This window comes from Pinus tabuliformis, chromosome 3_1 (genome assembly GCF_031772625.1).
Source record: "Pinus tabuliformis cultivar Carrire ecotype Pingquan chromosome 3_1, CPIR1, whole genome shotgun sequence".
Taxonomy (NCBI): domain Eukaryota; kingdom Viridiplantae; phylum Streptophyta; class Pinopsida; order Pinales; family Pinaceae; genus Pinus; species Pinus tabuliformis.
Window position 1 is genome coordinate 742,335,064 of NC_142301.1, and position 15,223 is coordinate 742,350,286.

Here is a 15,223-nt window from a genome sequence, read left to right on the forward strand (position 1 = left end):
TTTCATCTTCAAGCTTTATATGTTGTTTAAATGGAAGTGATACAAAGTATTTTCAATTTCATAGTTAAAAGAGAAAACAAAAGATTTCAATCCATATCGTGTAATACTAATTTCATTTTCAAGCTTTGGATGTTTAAATGGGCATGATACCAAGTATTTTCAATTTCATAGTTAAAAGACAAAACAAAATCAAAGGAAACATTCAAAATACAATCAACAATACAAAAAGGATATCATGGAATGGACATTTCAATTATAAAAAATATGTTTACCTATCCACCGGTGTCTAGAATTCCTATAACATTTGCTTTCCCAAATAACCATGAGGTGAAAGAATCACAACATTAAAAACTATAGGAATCCCTACTAGAAACATTTCCAAAGTCAATGGATCATGTTCCCGAAGGATCTCCAACAAAAAATGAATAATATCCAAATCATGTTATGCATTGTCTCCCCATCTTTTTTCCAATCCCATTTCTTGTAACCTACCCACATCAGATTCAAGTAACAACCAAACAAAGGCATTGACATTGTTTTTATTTTTTATATCTATACACTTTGAATCTGATTTGTTTCAAGAACATATTAATTCATATTTAAAGTCACATGGTCATGAGAAGGTATCAATCAAGTAGGACATCAAAAAAATCAACCCCAATGAGGTGTTGGAATTTCTAAGTCTAATAGTTAGAAACCCTCCATGCACTTTACTGATTTATTCCTACCTACTTGTTTTGTTAATTAGCAAGTTATTTACCATGTAAATACTGAAAATAAATACAGGTGCATGCTCAACACATTACAGATCATCAACTGAAGGAGACAAAAACAAGCACACAAATGACATTGTTATTTTTGGACTAATGTCCCTCGAAAAACCCAATATGGGAAAATCAGTGCAGCTATCTGATGGTTTTATTATTAAGTAGTTATTTTCTAAGTACACTAGGTGCCAAACTGGCTAACCCAACAGAGATAAAAAATATGGCAGCAATACCTCTCTTCGGAAATAGGTATTTAGAAAGCCTACTCCACGAAATCACTCTCCAGCATAATCTGAGGCTCATCTTTAGCCCTGCTGGCCTCTGCGTCGGTCTACTGAGGCTCTGCACCACCTCTCTAGATCTTTGTGTCACTCCTGCAGCCTCTGTCTGGATGACATAGGCCCTTCTGGCTTTGCGCAGCCTCTGCTGTGTCTGCGTGGCTCCCTCTGGCTCTGCGTCTGCCTCTCTATATTTCTGCGCTGGTCTCTCGGAACTGTCCCTGCCTCTCTGCCTCGTACTCACTGCCCCTTGCTGCAACTGATCACTGATTCTATCTCTCTTAACAAACCCCGCTCTAGAGAATAGAATGACTGATCACTCTGGTGTGTTCTCCAAGTGACCCTCAAGCCTCCTTATATACTTTTCTCGATGACAAATCAACGACCGAGATTAAGTCCCTAATCAATGGCTAAGATTAACTCTCGCTTGATCCATGTCTTTTGGACCATTCTAACACTGTTTTATATTAATTCACATTAATACTTTAATTTCCCTAAGTTTAGACTTAGGGACTCCATTAAAAATATTAATTATTTTAATATCTCCCAAATTGTTTAGAATCTGCTCAAACCCTTTTTGGGTATTGGATATCTCATGTGCGCTAACCTATCCACCAAATTTCGTGGCTAGAGCACATACGATGCTACCCCAAATCAACACTCCCTCTTAGCGAGGACTGTGCTCTAGCAATACTCCTTACTGAGTATCACACTGATCATCTAGCATCGGTCCCTGTGTCGATGCTAGGCCTGCTTCCCATCACCCTCTGCAATGTTGCATCCTGTACTGCTTCCCGTAGCTCTGCCACTGCCATTGTTGCATTTGTACGACAACTCCCTTTGCATCTGTGTTGCTGCCCATGGCCTTGCCACTGCCACTGTTGCATCTGCATTGCATCTCCTCTCATCATGCTGCATCGTGCTGCCCATAGCACTACCACTGCTAAATTCTGCACTGCAACTCAGTTACTGAGAAGTAAGTAGCTGATCTCCCAACTCTGACCTCTCTGTTAGGCTAGAGTACTCTTGATGTTGAATCTCCCTTTGTTGCTGAAAAGTGCTCCCTCTCTGACCTCTTTGTTGCTACAACAATTCCCTGCATCTCGCACCGTTGCACACCTCTCTGTGCCATCCTGCACTGGTGCAACACTCCTGTGCTTCTCGCACTATTACAACCTGCTATCCTCGTGTTGTCCTAGGAATTCTGCACTTTAGCTCTCTGTCGCTTCATCCGCATCCATCTCTACCCACATTTGCTAGTCCTGCTACTCTTCGGGGCTCCCGTAGCATGGTCTAATCCAAGAGGCTGGGTACCTCAAGGATCCTGCTAATCATTACCTGTAATCCGTCTAACTACAGCTCGAAGTCTCCCCACTTCCGCTCAAGTGGCGTGTGTGCACTCATGGCACAGTCATCGTCTGTCTCCACTTCTTTCTCTGCCCTTGCTGGCATTGCCTGGTCTCAGAGGCCTCTCCCTTGTTCTTCTTCCTTGGACACTGGGTCGCATAATGACCCAGCTCCCCACAGTGGAAGCATTTGATCTTGGAGAGGTCCTTCTGTTTCTCTTGCTTTCCCTCAAGATGCTAGGGCAACATCCTCCTCCTCCTCCTTGACTTTGATCCCCTTGTCGCTGCTTCCTACCTTGCTTAGCCTTCTGATTTCTTCTTGGCGAAGAGTTGTCCACATTTCCTCCCAATGTGGAAGGGTCGCTCTTCCCAATATACTCTGGACAAATACTTCCCAATCTTCTGAGATTGCGTTCAGGGCTATTCTCACCATCAATTCCCGATCCGGCGTGGCCCCTATGGAAGTCAGTTGATCGCAGATCTCATTCAATAGACCAAGGAAGGTGTCGATCGGTTCTCCCTTCTTCATCTGGTATGACCGCAACTGATTTTCTAGTAACATCCTTCTCTGCACATAAGTATGTTGGTACAATTTCTTTAGAGCCTCCCACATCTCATTTGTTGTTTCCTTCTCGGCAATGTGTGGTACTACATGGTCCTTGACACCATCAAGGATGATGTTGTTGGCCCTCGCCATTGCCTCCTCGTACTTGTCGTTGTTAGCTAGGTCAACTGGGATCCCTATTGTCCTCAAAGAGAAGTGCTTGACATGATTCCTGTCAAGTACGGATAAGATTTTGGCCTTCCAAACTACGAAGTTTGAGGCTCCGTTCAGTCTGTCCCGGTCTCTTACTTTGTGTAGTGCCATGCTACTCTTCTACTTCCATCCTGGAAGTTCTCGATGTGACTCCCTCTGAAACTTGATTTCCATCCTGGAAACCTTCTGCTGATGTCAAGATGCCCCCTACTCTGATTGTCTGTGCAACTGCACCACTGATCCGGATTTCTTTGCTAGAAACCCTCGGTAGCACCTCCCTCCTCCTTGGCCTTGCCCTGTTAGGTATTGTTCTGACTACAATACCCCACCATCTCCACTCTGCAACTTACCCACAGCCTCCTAAACCCAACAACCTGAAGGTGAGAGCACCTAAGCTCTGTGCAGTCTCGACATCGGCAAACTAGCTCCCTCAACTAACCAACCCTCCTGGCCTCTGCGTGAGCCTGTCTTTGCCTCCTTCAGCCTTTGCGCAATCTCTTCTTGGCTCAAACTTGATGACGCAGGCACTGCGTCACCCCTTCCTTGCTCCTTTGCTGCTAGGAATAGCTTATGTCACTCGGGACAATATTGTGTCTTATGGACTACAAAACACCACTTTGGGTCATGAGTATTCTTATTTCCCATCCTTGCTTTTAATTGAGGTAGCATGAAAGAAACAATTTTCATGCAAATTATAGTTGACAATGCTTTCAATGTCTCCTTTGCTTAAATATTGATGAATAAAATCAGTGGGTTGACCCACTCTTATGATGAAAGGGGTGATTACATTGACCCTATTTATTATTGGATGGAGGAAGTTTGTAGCATTACCAACCAACCTTGACAAAAAATTGGCTTCATACTTCAAGCTTGCAATCCCACTTTGGTTGTAAACCCACATGTGATGGAGATTCCATGTTATACTCACAAGATGGTTAATGTATCTCTGCTTTGGTGCACAACCAAAACCAAGGGAAAGCCTCATGATGTTGATGATTTCATCAAGTGTTTGCGCTAGCTCTATGACTTTACCTTGAAGTGCTAGTCCCTAGTTATCCAATATGATTAAGAAGGAACTAAGCTCTTTTGAGAAATTGTTTTGTAGTTGTTTAGATGCTCAAGTTTTTCTTTCCATGCATTTGTTTTGAATTCTTGCTTTACTTTCTTGAATTTGATTTCCTTAGAATAAATTTGTGTTTTTAAGCATTTTCCTTAGAATGATTACATGCTTTCTTTTGATATCTTAATTAGATTTAGATAAACCATGATTTCATGCAAAATAATTGTTTACCAAGGTATCTCCTAGTAAAGCCCCACCATAAGCCAAAGTCATAATAAAAGCAGACCATGAAATTTATGAGTATTTAGCTAGGCAATCCATGAACAATATAATCATCTACCAATGAGGTAGCATAGTACCAAAAAGCATCTCACAACTATCAACCAAGTAATCAAGTGAAACCATATACTTATAATATCCAAGGCTCCATCAACCAAAAATATATAACCATGAAGTGGGCACTATGAACTAAGAAAATCCACCACATAAGCCACTTCTCATCCCACACTACTAGTGTCCAACCTTAGGGTGCCATAATCAGCATATATGAACCAAGGATTAACATCTTCTAGTTTGAAAGAACAAGCACCATAATTTAACAACATGATGAGTTAATAGACTCGGTAAATCATAAAAAAGAAATATACCAAGAAGGCGAGAAGACTATCAAGTATCAAGCACAATCACATCCATCCAAGGAGAAGTGAGACTCTCCCACCCAATGATCTTTATTAGATAATATGATGCCATGAAGATAAGGGGCTCCATAAAGATAAATCTTCTGAAGGAAATCCAACCACTCCAAGGAATAAGAAGCAAATCTCCATCAATGTGACAAAAATCACAGGGTGGAACCTCATACAATATGAGGTGTAACATACTATATTATTCTTTCATTTTTTAATAGGTCTTATCTAGAAGCTTATGTAATTGCTATAAATCCAAGAACATTTCATAAGCTTTCGATCCACATGTCTTTGAAGTTGGTAAAGATGTTGTTAGGAACTTCTATGATCGTAAACAAGTAATTTAGGGTTTTTTTCTTGTAGAAAAAAACACATTTTTTTGAGATGGGCACCACCCTACCACATTCACACCATTTCTATAGTCAAATTCAATGTAAGCATATAGAAGTTTGACTAGCAAAGAATGAAGGTACAAACTGTATTGTTGGTTCCACAATTGACTAGAATATCCAAATCTTGTTGAAATGACAGATGCCTCTGCAAGGGCTCCTTTGTACAAACCTTAGTGTTTGAATGACAACTACTATGGTCATAATTTAGAAAGGTTTAGTTTGGTAAGATTCATTCCTTCCAATGGTATAGTAGTTAATTATGATTTTCCACAATATCAAGGTGCCCAAAAAAGTGTTCTATTTGAAGAAATCATATCATCCAAGAAAAAACATTCGAATTTCAAAGTCATGACATGTTTGCAAAAAACCCTTCTAACATACCTCCAAATAATCCCAGGCAGCAAGATAATCAATTGATTAGCAAATAAATTTGGAAATTATATGTTACAAGATCCTAAATGCATTACATCAAAGAAAGTCAATATGACAAGTTAAACAATTTGCATGATATGATAAGTTAAAATAAGCATGTGGAAATCAATGTTTTAAAACTTCAACTCCGGTTCCGAAACAGTCAAGGGTCGGCTCCAACTCGGTATCAACTTAGCCGATTTGATTTGAATGATTCAGTGGTTTTAAAAAATACATTAATTATTTATTTATTTTTATGAAAAAAACATAATTTTAAAGATATTCATTCATGTTTGCAAACACAAAGCTTTAGAATATAGAGAGAAGACAACATATGATCAAAGTACGCTCATGAATATATCCATTATATCAAAATGGAACCTAGTGCACTGTCCAATATAAAGTTCATACTTAGCCACCAATGCCAGGATTCTTTTCTACCTCAGCCCAAGGACAACCACTAGACTACAATAAAAATAATACCAATTCTCTACAACCAATCATAACTTCCCAAATGATAAGCCAATGAACTAATCAACAAATGCCTTCAAATTTGTGCCTTTGCTACAGGACGACTTGTCTCATGCTTCTACCTAGATTGCTGGGGATGATTTGAAGGAATTTGCCTCTAATGAAGTCTCAAAACTCTTGATTTACAAACATTATATGACTCAATGCATTGTTTTAATTTTCTAATTCATGCCATTAGGATAACCATACCTCGGCCTTGTAATTTTCAAAACATTTTGACAACGATAGATTACTTTAGGCCTATAAATATGCAATAAACAACAACCCAACCGTTTATATGTAGGTGGAACAACTTTTGACCAATGTGCTTCAGGATCTTTTTCAAAGAGCCGAGCCGGCCAAGTTGTTACCGAGCCGAGTCGATGACTGGCTCGGCCGGCTCGATAATAGCTTGGCCAATTGTTCTGTTTTGGCCATTGGGCCGACCCGGCTAGGCATTGGCTTGGTTTGGCTCAGCCGTTTTTTAAAATAATGGTGGAAATGCATCAATAAAAAGCAATTGAGACATCCAAAATTTAAATGATAAACTAATAAAAGAAAATAATCCAAAAAAACATTTAAAAGTAACAAGCAAGTCTTCTAGTCTTCCAACAATTACATAGAACCAAAACTCTACACTCACAACAAATAGTTATTATCCAAAGCACATATGACGGAAAATCTGATCTTTTATACCAATACAGAAAACATTGGCAATATATTGCTAACACCATGACATATTGTGATTCCCTTGGCTTAGTGACAATATCGCTCGAAAAAATCCTAATTTTTTTCCATTTCTAAGATATCAGTATCACCTGAAAATGAAAAAGTTCCGCTAAGGCAAAAAAAAAATTTGGATTTGTTTCGCTCATTTTGAAGGGGGAAAGTAGAGGATTGAGAACAAAAGACTTTGTCATTAGTACATTTTCCCATAAAAGGGCGAGAGGGAAGGTTTTTTTTTTAAAGATACTTTCAATAAATTAACAATGAATGTTTATTTGTTTATTTTTTAATGTTTGCTGATATTTTATGAAAAAGGGGGTTTCCTTAGATATTTTAAATAAATTAAAAATGAGTTTTTCTTTTTTTAAACGTTTGCTGATATTTTCTTATATTTATCCAATGTGGCCATACCTTGTTTACTAGACACTTGCTATACATTTTCCACAATGTTTGTAACATTATTTTATACATATCATGTCCTTCTTGCACATAATCTGAAAGCTTAGTACTGCTTCCATTTTCTGTTTTTGGTTCCGAAGAAGATACTTTGACAATTTTGCTGACAGCAGATGTTATAGTCGTAAATAACTGACAATAAATTAATGCAATGATGCCTCAACAACTAAACACCACGGATTTTCTTGACCAATACATTCCTAGTTATATGCTGTCCTAAAACTAGTTAGACAGTGCTTAAAACTTTAAAGTATTGGAGCACAGACTAGGAGGATGAATTGAATGGTAGATGCCAGATCCGTTGTTGTTCAAACTTCGCAGCATGCAACAATTAAAAGAATATTCTGTCAATTACATTGATGATAATCATGACCCTTTCTTGATTGTCTTCAAGCTGTAAAACATTTACAGCCTGGTTTTCCAAAAAAAAGTATATTTTCAAGATTGATATGCAGCTTCTTTTCCTTTCAGTTCCAGTCCAAAATTCTACAAAATGCTGATAATAATTCTCCTTCCTAAAAAGTAAAGAAATCATACAAAATCAGTACAAGGGAATGGAAATGTATTTCTATATCACAGTAAATACATACATAAATACTTGATAAAAGGAACAATAACATAGATCCAACATAGAATTTAAATTAATATTTTCCAATATAAAAACGTCTTACTCAAAACTGCAGAGCTCTGATTCATTTAAACTGCACTCACCTCATAATCCAACTAATTAGGAGAATGGCCTTACATCTTGTAGTAGAATACTCGCTCTCCTGCTAGAAGACGGAAGGAGATATTCAATCAATAATTATGAGGATGCCATTGTGAATCCTGCTAAGTTCATCAACTCTGTAATGGTACTACTACTCCTTGATCCGTTTGACATTGAGCTTGGTACCCATTGCCTCTTCCTTCTGCTCCATTAGGACATTATACAGCATGAAGCTCTCTAGTTCCAGCACCCATGGACATGGCCATGATGAGATTTTGCTTCCGTATTCGTTGTATTTGTCTCTTTTAGCCTTTGAGCTAGTCTTTAGTTATGTTCTCAGATCTTTTCCTTTCTTGTTAATGTAGCCATAAGAGTTGATTATGCACTTCCACTTTGTGCTACACTTATAGTCACTTCACTTGTAAGACATTGATAAAATTATCTTATTTATCTTATCACCTAGCCCTGATGACATATCTAAAGAAAACACTCTGTTTCATATCACCACTACAACTTGCACACTAAACCAAAAAACAACAACAATAATGCCAATTGTTGCCTAGGTTCCAATCTGTATTAAGCCTTGAGTGTCCCCAAGGGATGCAGTACTATTCAAACAAGTGAACATGCCGGTCACAGCAGGTGACGAAAGTCCCAATAACAACGTCAAAAATTCACTAGATTAATCCATCTGAAGCAAGAATACCAACAAAGGTGATGTGCTGATATTCTAGATTTTAGTTATTTGAGAGCAACACCAAAAGATTGCCCTTATTCTATGAACATAATTCAACATTATTTGTTCTGTCTTGTTCTTCATCACAGCACATCCTAATTCAATTAATTGTTAAATCTCAACATCCTTTACTTTCCACTTCAATTCTATTCAGTCTTCTTCCTGTAGCATCGATCCTTTTTTTCAATCATTTTCACTGTTCTACATTCATCTTTCCACCAGCAATGCCACATTTTAAATCATCAAAGTCATCTGCCTTCGTCTCTTCACTGCCATTTTTCTCTTCTTTGTGAGCATAACTTTCCTTATCTTTTAAAAAAAACAGGTTTAGAAGTAAATGCTGATATGGACTTCGAGAGTGCTCTTTTTGAGTCATACTGAGAGAGTGACAGGAATGGTTGACATTCAGATCTTGAATAAACAGATATCGAAAGAGATGTTGCAACTTGCAACAGGGCCTGTATAAGTTGGTCAAAAAGAGCATCTGGAAAACTCTAATCAGCATATGACTGATCAGATACAGAAGCCATTATCTGAGTGAGAATAGACATAGCTCCAACTGCAGCTTGTTGGCTCAAAATCTAGCAGCCCGAGATGTTGCAACTTGCAACAGGGCTTGTATAAGTTGGTCAAAAAGAGCATCTGGAAAACTCTAATCAGCATATGACTGATCAGATACAGAAGCCATTATCTGAGTGAGAATAGACATAGCTCCAACTGCAGCTTGTTGGCTCAAAATCTAGCAGCCCTTGTGAGAGGCCTCACAAGGCAAGAACTAGACTAAGGGACAACATTGAGGTGGAGGCCCAATGTCACCACAGCACCAACTCCTGCTCTTTAGTGGATTTTGACCACAAGGGAGGCTTCCCAGTACTAGTCACCTAATGGATATTCTAAGGTATTGTTCAAAGGTGATGGATGGAATAAGCTCAAGAAAGAAACTCAGACTAAGGACAAGGGACAATCTAATAAGACAAGGAAGATTGTGCTCTTCAAGAGACCTATCAGAGGTACTTGTGGCCTAGGGTTTAAGGAATAAGCAATGATAATGGCTTACAAAGGCACATAAGAGCAAGAAAATGCTGATGTGAAATAGATATGATCAACAAAGGAGCCACAAGCCTTCATCAAACCCTAAGTTGAAGCCTTAATGCTAAACTAGCGGTTCCTAGGGAAAAATTGGCTAGGGTTTGTGACGTCAGCCTTAGGAAGGCTATTCCAACTGTGGAAAAGGCTAGATTTTGATGCAGTTAGTTTCAATCCATAGGAAACAGCTCACAAGCAGCCCACGACTTAGCCCTAGTTGTATTTGTCCCTATGCCCTAGCCCTAGTGGCTTGCCTTGAAGGGCCGCAAATGAGGAAGAGAAAGAAAATGAAGTTTAGAAGAATATTTGGTGTGGTTTGAACATCTCTGTGGAGGGCAATGCCTATTTCTTGGGCGATGGTGTCTAAGGGATATCTACTATGGAGATATCAAACCCTAGAAGGGAGTAAGTGAAAAACCCTATTTACCACCTTATGAGGGGATAAAATCAAGAGGAAAGCTTACTAGGAGGTCCTCAAGGGATGTTCAACATTCTTTAATTAAAGCATACAATACTTCACCAAAATTTCAGAGAAAGATATTCAATTTAATAAGATATTCAACAATAAAAATACACAAGATATGCATGGACAAATCCTCCATTATCCCACAATGATGTCTCCACAACAAGAGCTAGTCTCCAATAGAAAAACTATCCACAAAGATCACATCTCCACAAGAATACAAGGCTGCAACAAATCAGTCGAAATCCTCTAAGGAGGCTGAAATAGTCCACAGGTGACTATGAAATGAGGTCTACCTCATCTAATTTTAGCCTATGAAGCCCCTAAACAAGTTTGATGATGACTAAACATAAAATAATCTTTGGGTTACAAGCCAAACCACTAGCTCAATGTGAAATCATGCCAAAAAGACCCACATGTGTGAGCTGTAAGCCTCTAAATGATGATGTCATGCCCTTTAGGGCTTCAAATGCCATGTGATAATGAATATAAGGCTCAAAATGTGTCTATATGCCAGGATCATCCATCATCTTGGGAGTGTCCCTCAAATTGTAATATCCCCACTAATTAATTTTGCTAAGTTCCAAATTTTTGCAATTTTGGTGATGGAGAAAATCTTTGGCATAAAATCTTACGAAAAAGTGGGTGAGAAGCCACCACTTAATTTTTGAACAGAAAAGAGGCTACAAACATTAGGAAAATGGAAAATTAATTGGATGGTGGAATGTGGGAGCCACCTTAAGAAGGGAATTTGAAACCCTCGAGGAAATTCGATGGGGAGGAAAGAGACAAGAAGGGAGGTCGAATGGGAGGGCCCACAATGAGAGAGAAGGGCAACAAGGATAACAGAAGAGAGCAACATCATTTTGGGGCTTTTTGTCAATTTGAAAATTGAACCATTGTTTGCTTGAGCTGCTTAGCCAAGTCAACTCGTGTTGCTTAGCACAAAGGAGTTTCTAGGCAGGAATTTCCAACTCTCTCTTAGGTGAACCTTGAGTGTTACCCTAGGAGAGTCATTACTACCATTTGGAGTTGTTGTGAAGCTGATTGCGGGAGTCTCTAGCCTGTTATGAGTGTAGCTTGGGTGCAATTGAGGAAATTCGCATCATTTGGGGAGACAGCGTCTTTGCATGCTAGATTCTGGGAATTTGGGAGTGATTTCTCTTGGAATTTTGCTAGAGATTTGTGGTGATTTGCAGGTCAGAACTTGGCAATTCTACAGGCTAAATTTTGGTCTTCTGGAGCTGCACAAAGGCTCTTTGGTCGGGCTTGCGCGAGCCTTGGAGGAGCTGAGCTAGGGTGGTGTGAAGGCAGTGGAGTTGGAGCTAATTTTCAATGAAATTTTAATGGTGATTTTGGGGACGATTTTAGGAAGATTTGGCACCTATTTTACAGAGCAATTTCCAGGGGTGCGGATTTCTACATAGTGGAGGAACACACACTTCTTGAGGGGTCCCAGGGTTGGTTGGAAAAAACCCAAACCCTTTCTGGGTTTTTGTGGGTTTGTTGAGAGGAGGCTACAACTAAATTTGAAAAAATTTTGAGCACTCTAGAAGGCCAAAACACTTGTTCCTTTCCAGACAGTAACAGTAGAAAAACTAGCAGCAGGGTGCAGCTCATGTGGGGAGATTTTCCAGCACCTTGAGCCATTGTTGACACCTGGGTTTTGCCTCGAGCTTGCAGTAGTAAACCCAGGTTCTTCTACTCTTATTGTTGTAATCAGTTTTACTAATAGTAATACAATGGCTCAGAATTTTGTTCATATTTTCAATGTTTAATGTTTCTAGTGGTGCGTTTCTAAATTTTGTAGTTGTAGCTAGTTCATTGCTTCTGTTATTTACTGTATTTTCCTATAGGGAATATTATAGTCATATCAGAGCATGTTCTTGGCCAGTGCAGGAGAAAATAATGCCACCCCCCAGATATTAGGGCGTAGTGTTTCAGAGTGGCCGAGGTAGGGGAAGAGGTAAACATGGTAGAGGAGGGCTTGACCCCTTTTCAAACAATGAGTTGGATAACATCAGGGAATGCATGGAGAATAAAAGGCGTGACGAGCAACCAAGACAACGGGGTCAAAATCAGGTTATGGATGAGCTGTTGAGGGTGAACTAGTAGATGTTGAGGCAAGGCCAGCTTATGATGGACACGATGCAACAAATGATGGGCTTATAAGCGCAAAACCAACAAGGGCAAGACCATAATGGAGATGGGGATTCCAAAGAAGGAGGTGGAGTCCACACACATGATTGTGCATATCAGCAACCCTACACTCCCATGCGTGGCCAGGCTAGTCATCCCAACATGCCACAGTTCATGGATGAGCCAGAGGGAGAGAGAACCAAATCCTATTGTAGATTTGGTGAATTCTATTGAGATAGGGATTGATGAGTATGAAGGGCTAGACCCCAGGATTCAGAGAGTCGTGTATTTTGCAGAGTTCATCCACCTCGAGGAGAGGCATACGACTGGAGTTGGGGCATCTGGTTGAGGGGGATAACAGAGCCAGGAGGTGCAGAAGATAGCAAGGAAGGTCACACTTCCCAATTATGATGGGTTAGCCAAGAGTTCAACTAGGGCATGGGTTCAAAAGTTGGACACTTATCTCCATCTGAACCCCATGCAGGAGACTGATGCTATACGGTTTGCCACCCTACATTTTGAGGGAGATACACAGGTAGGGTGGTATCATGTCCTGATTACACTAGGGCATATCCACATTACCTCTTACACGGAATTCACCAGGAGACTGATTGAGAGGTTTGACAGGAAGAACCCAGAACTACACTTCAAAGAGTTGGTGTCTTTGTTCCCCTGGGGCTAACCCACAATTTCATTAATGCCCAGATGCTGGAGCATAGAAGTATACACATAGAGGCTTTTGAGGGGTTTCCAGTGTTGGTACCAGGGGATAGGACCATGCACTGTACGATATATGTTCCCAGTTTGACCTTGACCATGGGGAACTACTTGGTGACTGATCATTTCTTTGTGGTTGATGTGCCGAAAACCAATGTGGTGATGGGTGTCTAGTGGCTATATTTTCTGGGGCGTGTCACTACTAACTGGAGGAAGTGGGAGATGGAGTTTGTGGGGCTAGATGGGAAGTTGGTTGCATTGAGGGGCATGCACTCCTACCCTTTGTAGACAATATCAACCCATCAGATGGAGGCTGAATTACGACGTAGAGATATAGAATGGACAATGGAGCTTAGGATCTCAGAGGCAGGGACTCAGGCATGACAACCACACCCAGATATTCTTACACTCTTGGAAAGAAACCGGGTTGTCTTTGGAGAGATTCCTCCTGGAAACCCACCATATTGGGGGTTTAAGCACATGATTGAGTTGGAGGAGGGTGTGCACACAGTGATCACTACCCCTTATAGACATTCCAAAGCCTACTGGGATGAGATTGAGAAGGCCATTCAGGAACTGTTGGCATTGAGGTATATCATGCCCAGTTCTATCCCCTTCGCTTCATTAATTATGTTGATGAAAAAGAAGGATGAGACCCTCCGCATGTGTATTGACTTCAGGTCCCTGAATAAGAAGAATTTGAAGAACCAATACCTGATCCCTCGTATTGATGAGTTGATGGATGAGCTTAGAGGACCCGAGTACTTCTCTAAGACAGACTTGCACTCGAGGTACCATCAGATTCAGGTGAGAGAGTAGGATATCCCAAAGACTGCATTCAGGTGCCACTATCGGCATTTCAAGTACTTGGTAATGCCCTTTGAGCTCACCAATCCACTTGCCACATTTCAATCTTCCATGAACCACGTGTTCCGCAAGCACCTGCACAGGTTTATACTAGTATTCTTTGACGATATACTCATCTACATCAGGACTTGGGAGGAGCACCTATAGCACTTGGAAAAGGTCTTGCGCATCTTGGAGGAGCAACAATTTTATGCCAAGATGTCTTAGTGTGAGTTTGGGTTGACGGAGATGTATTTGGGGCACATGATGGGGGAGGATGGAGCTAGAGTCCACTAGGAGAAGATTCGGGCCATACTTGACTAGCCTGCGCCTGGGAACGTAACGAAGTTCATTGGATTCCTTAGCATATGTAACTATTACAAGTGTTTCGTTAGGGGATTTTTTCAACTGGTTTCACCCCTTACAAACCTCACAAAGAAGGGGGCATTGAGTGGATAGACATAGCACAGGAGGCCTTTTAGCGCCTCAAGGTGGTGATGAGCACATGTCTAGTTCTGACACTACCAGTTTTCTCACAACCCTTTATTCTAGAGTGCGATGCATCTGGTGAGGGCATCAAGGCAGTATTGATGCAGGGAGGTCACCCTATAACATATGAGAGTCGGAAGCTCCGTGATTACGAGAGGTTGTATTCCAGTTATGATAAGGAGATGTTGACCATAATGCATGCATTGGAAAAATTTCGGTAGTACTTGGTGGACAACATATTTAAGGTGAAGACTATCCACAACAGCATTAGATTCTTTTTGGCACAAAAGTAGCTTTAGGAGTGGCAACAAAAGTGGGTCAACAAAATTCAAGCCTATGATTTTGAGATAGAATATGTCAAGGCCAAGCATAACATAGTGGCAGATGCACTATCTAGGAGGCCCGTGACACTTTCTCTAATGGACATCACCCAGGATTTGACGGCGTAGATGTTGGTAGAGTATTCCAGGGATCGACAGGCTTGTGAGATCCCAGATGGCACATTTGAAGATGATAGGTACAAGGGGATGGATGATGTGATCTATTACAAAAATAGGATCTACTTGGTTCTGGGGTCACAGCTCAAAGAGAGGATTATGCATGCGGCACATGATTTGCCCATGGCAGGACGTGAAGTGTTTCTCAAAAC

At 40.3% G+C, this 15,223-nt stretch overlaps 1 long non-coding RNA gene across 2 annotated transcripts in view; it reads right to left on the reverse strand.

Annotated features, from left to right (window-relative positions):
• Positions 1–7,379: 7,379 nt before the first annotated feature.
• LOC149189487 (uncharacterized) overlaps positions 7,380–15,223 on the reverse strand; it is a 245,589-nt gene continuing 237,745 nt past the window's right edge. Inside the window, exon 4 of one of the 2 annotated variants that reach the window (XR_016256399.1) lies at positions 7,380–7,904. This is a non-coding gene — a long non-coding RNA (uncharacterized LOC149189487). The other variant, XR_016256400.1, reaches the window with a different exon arrangement.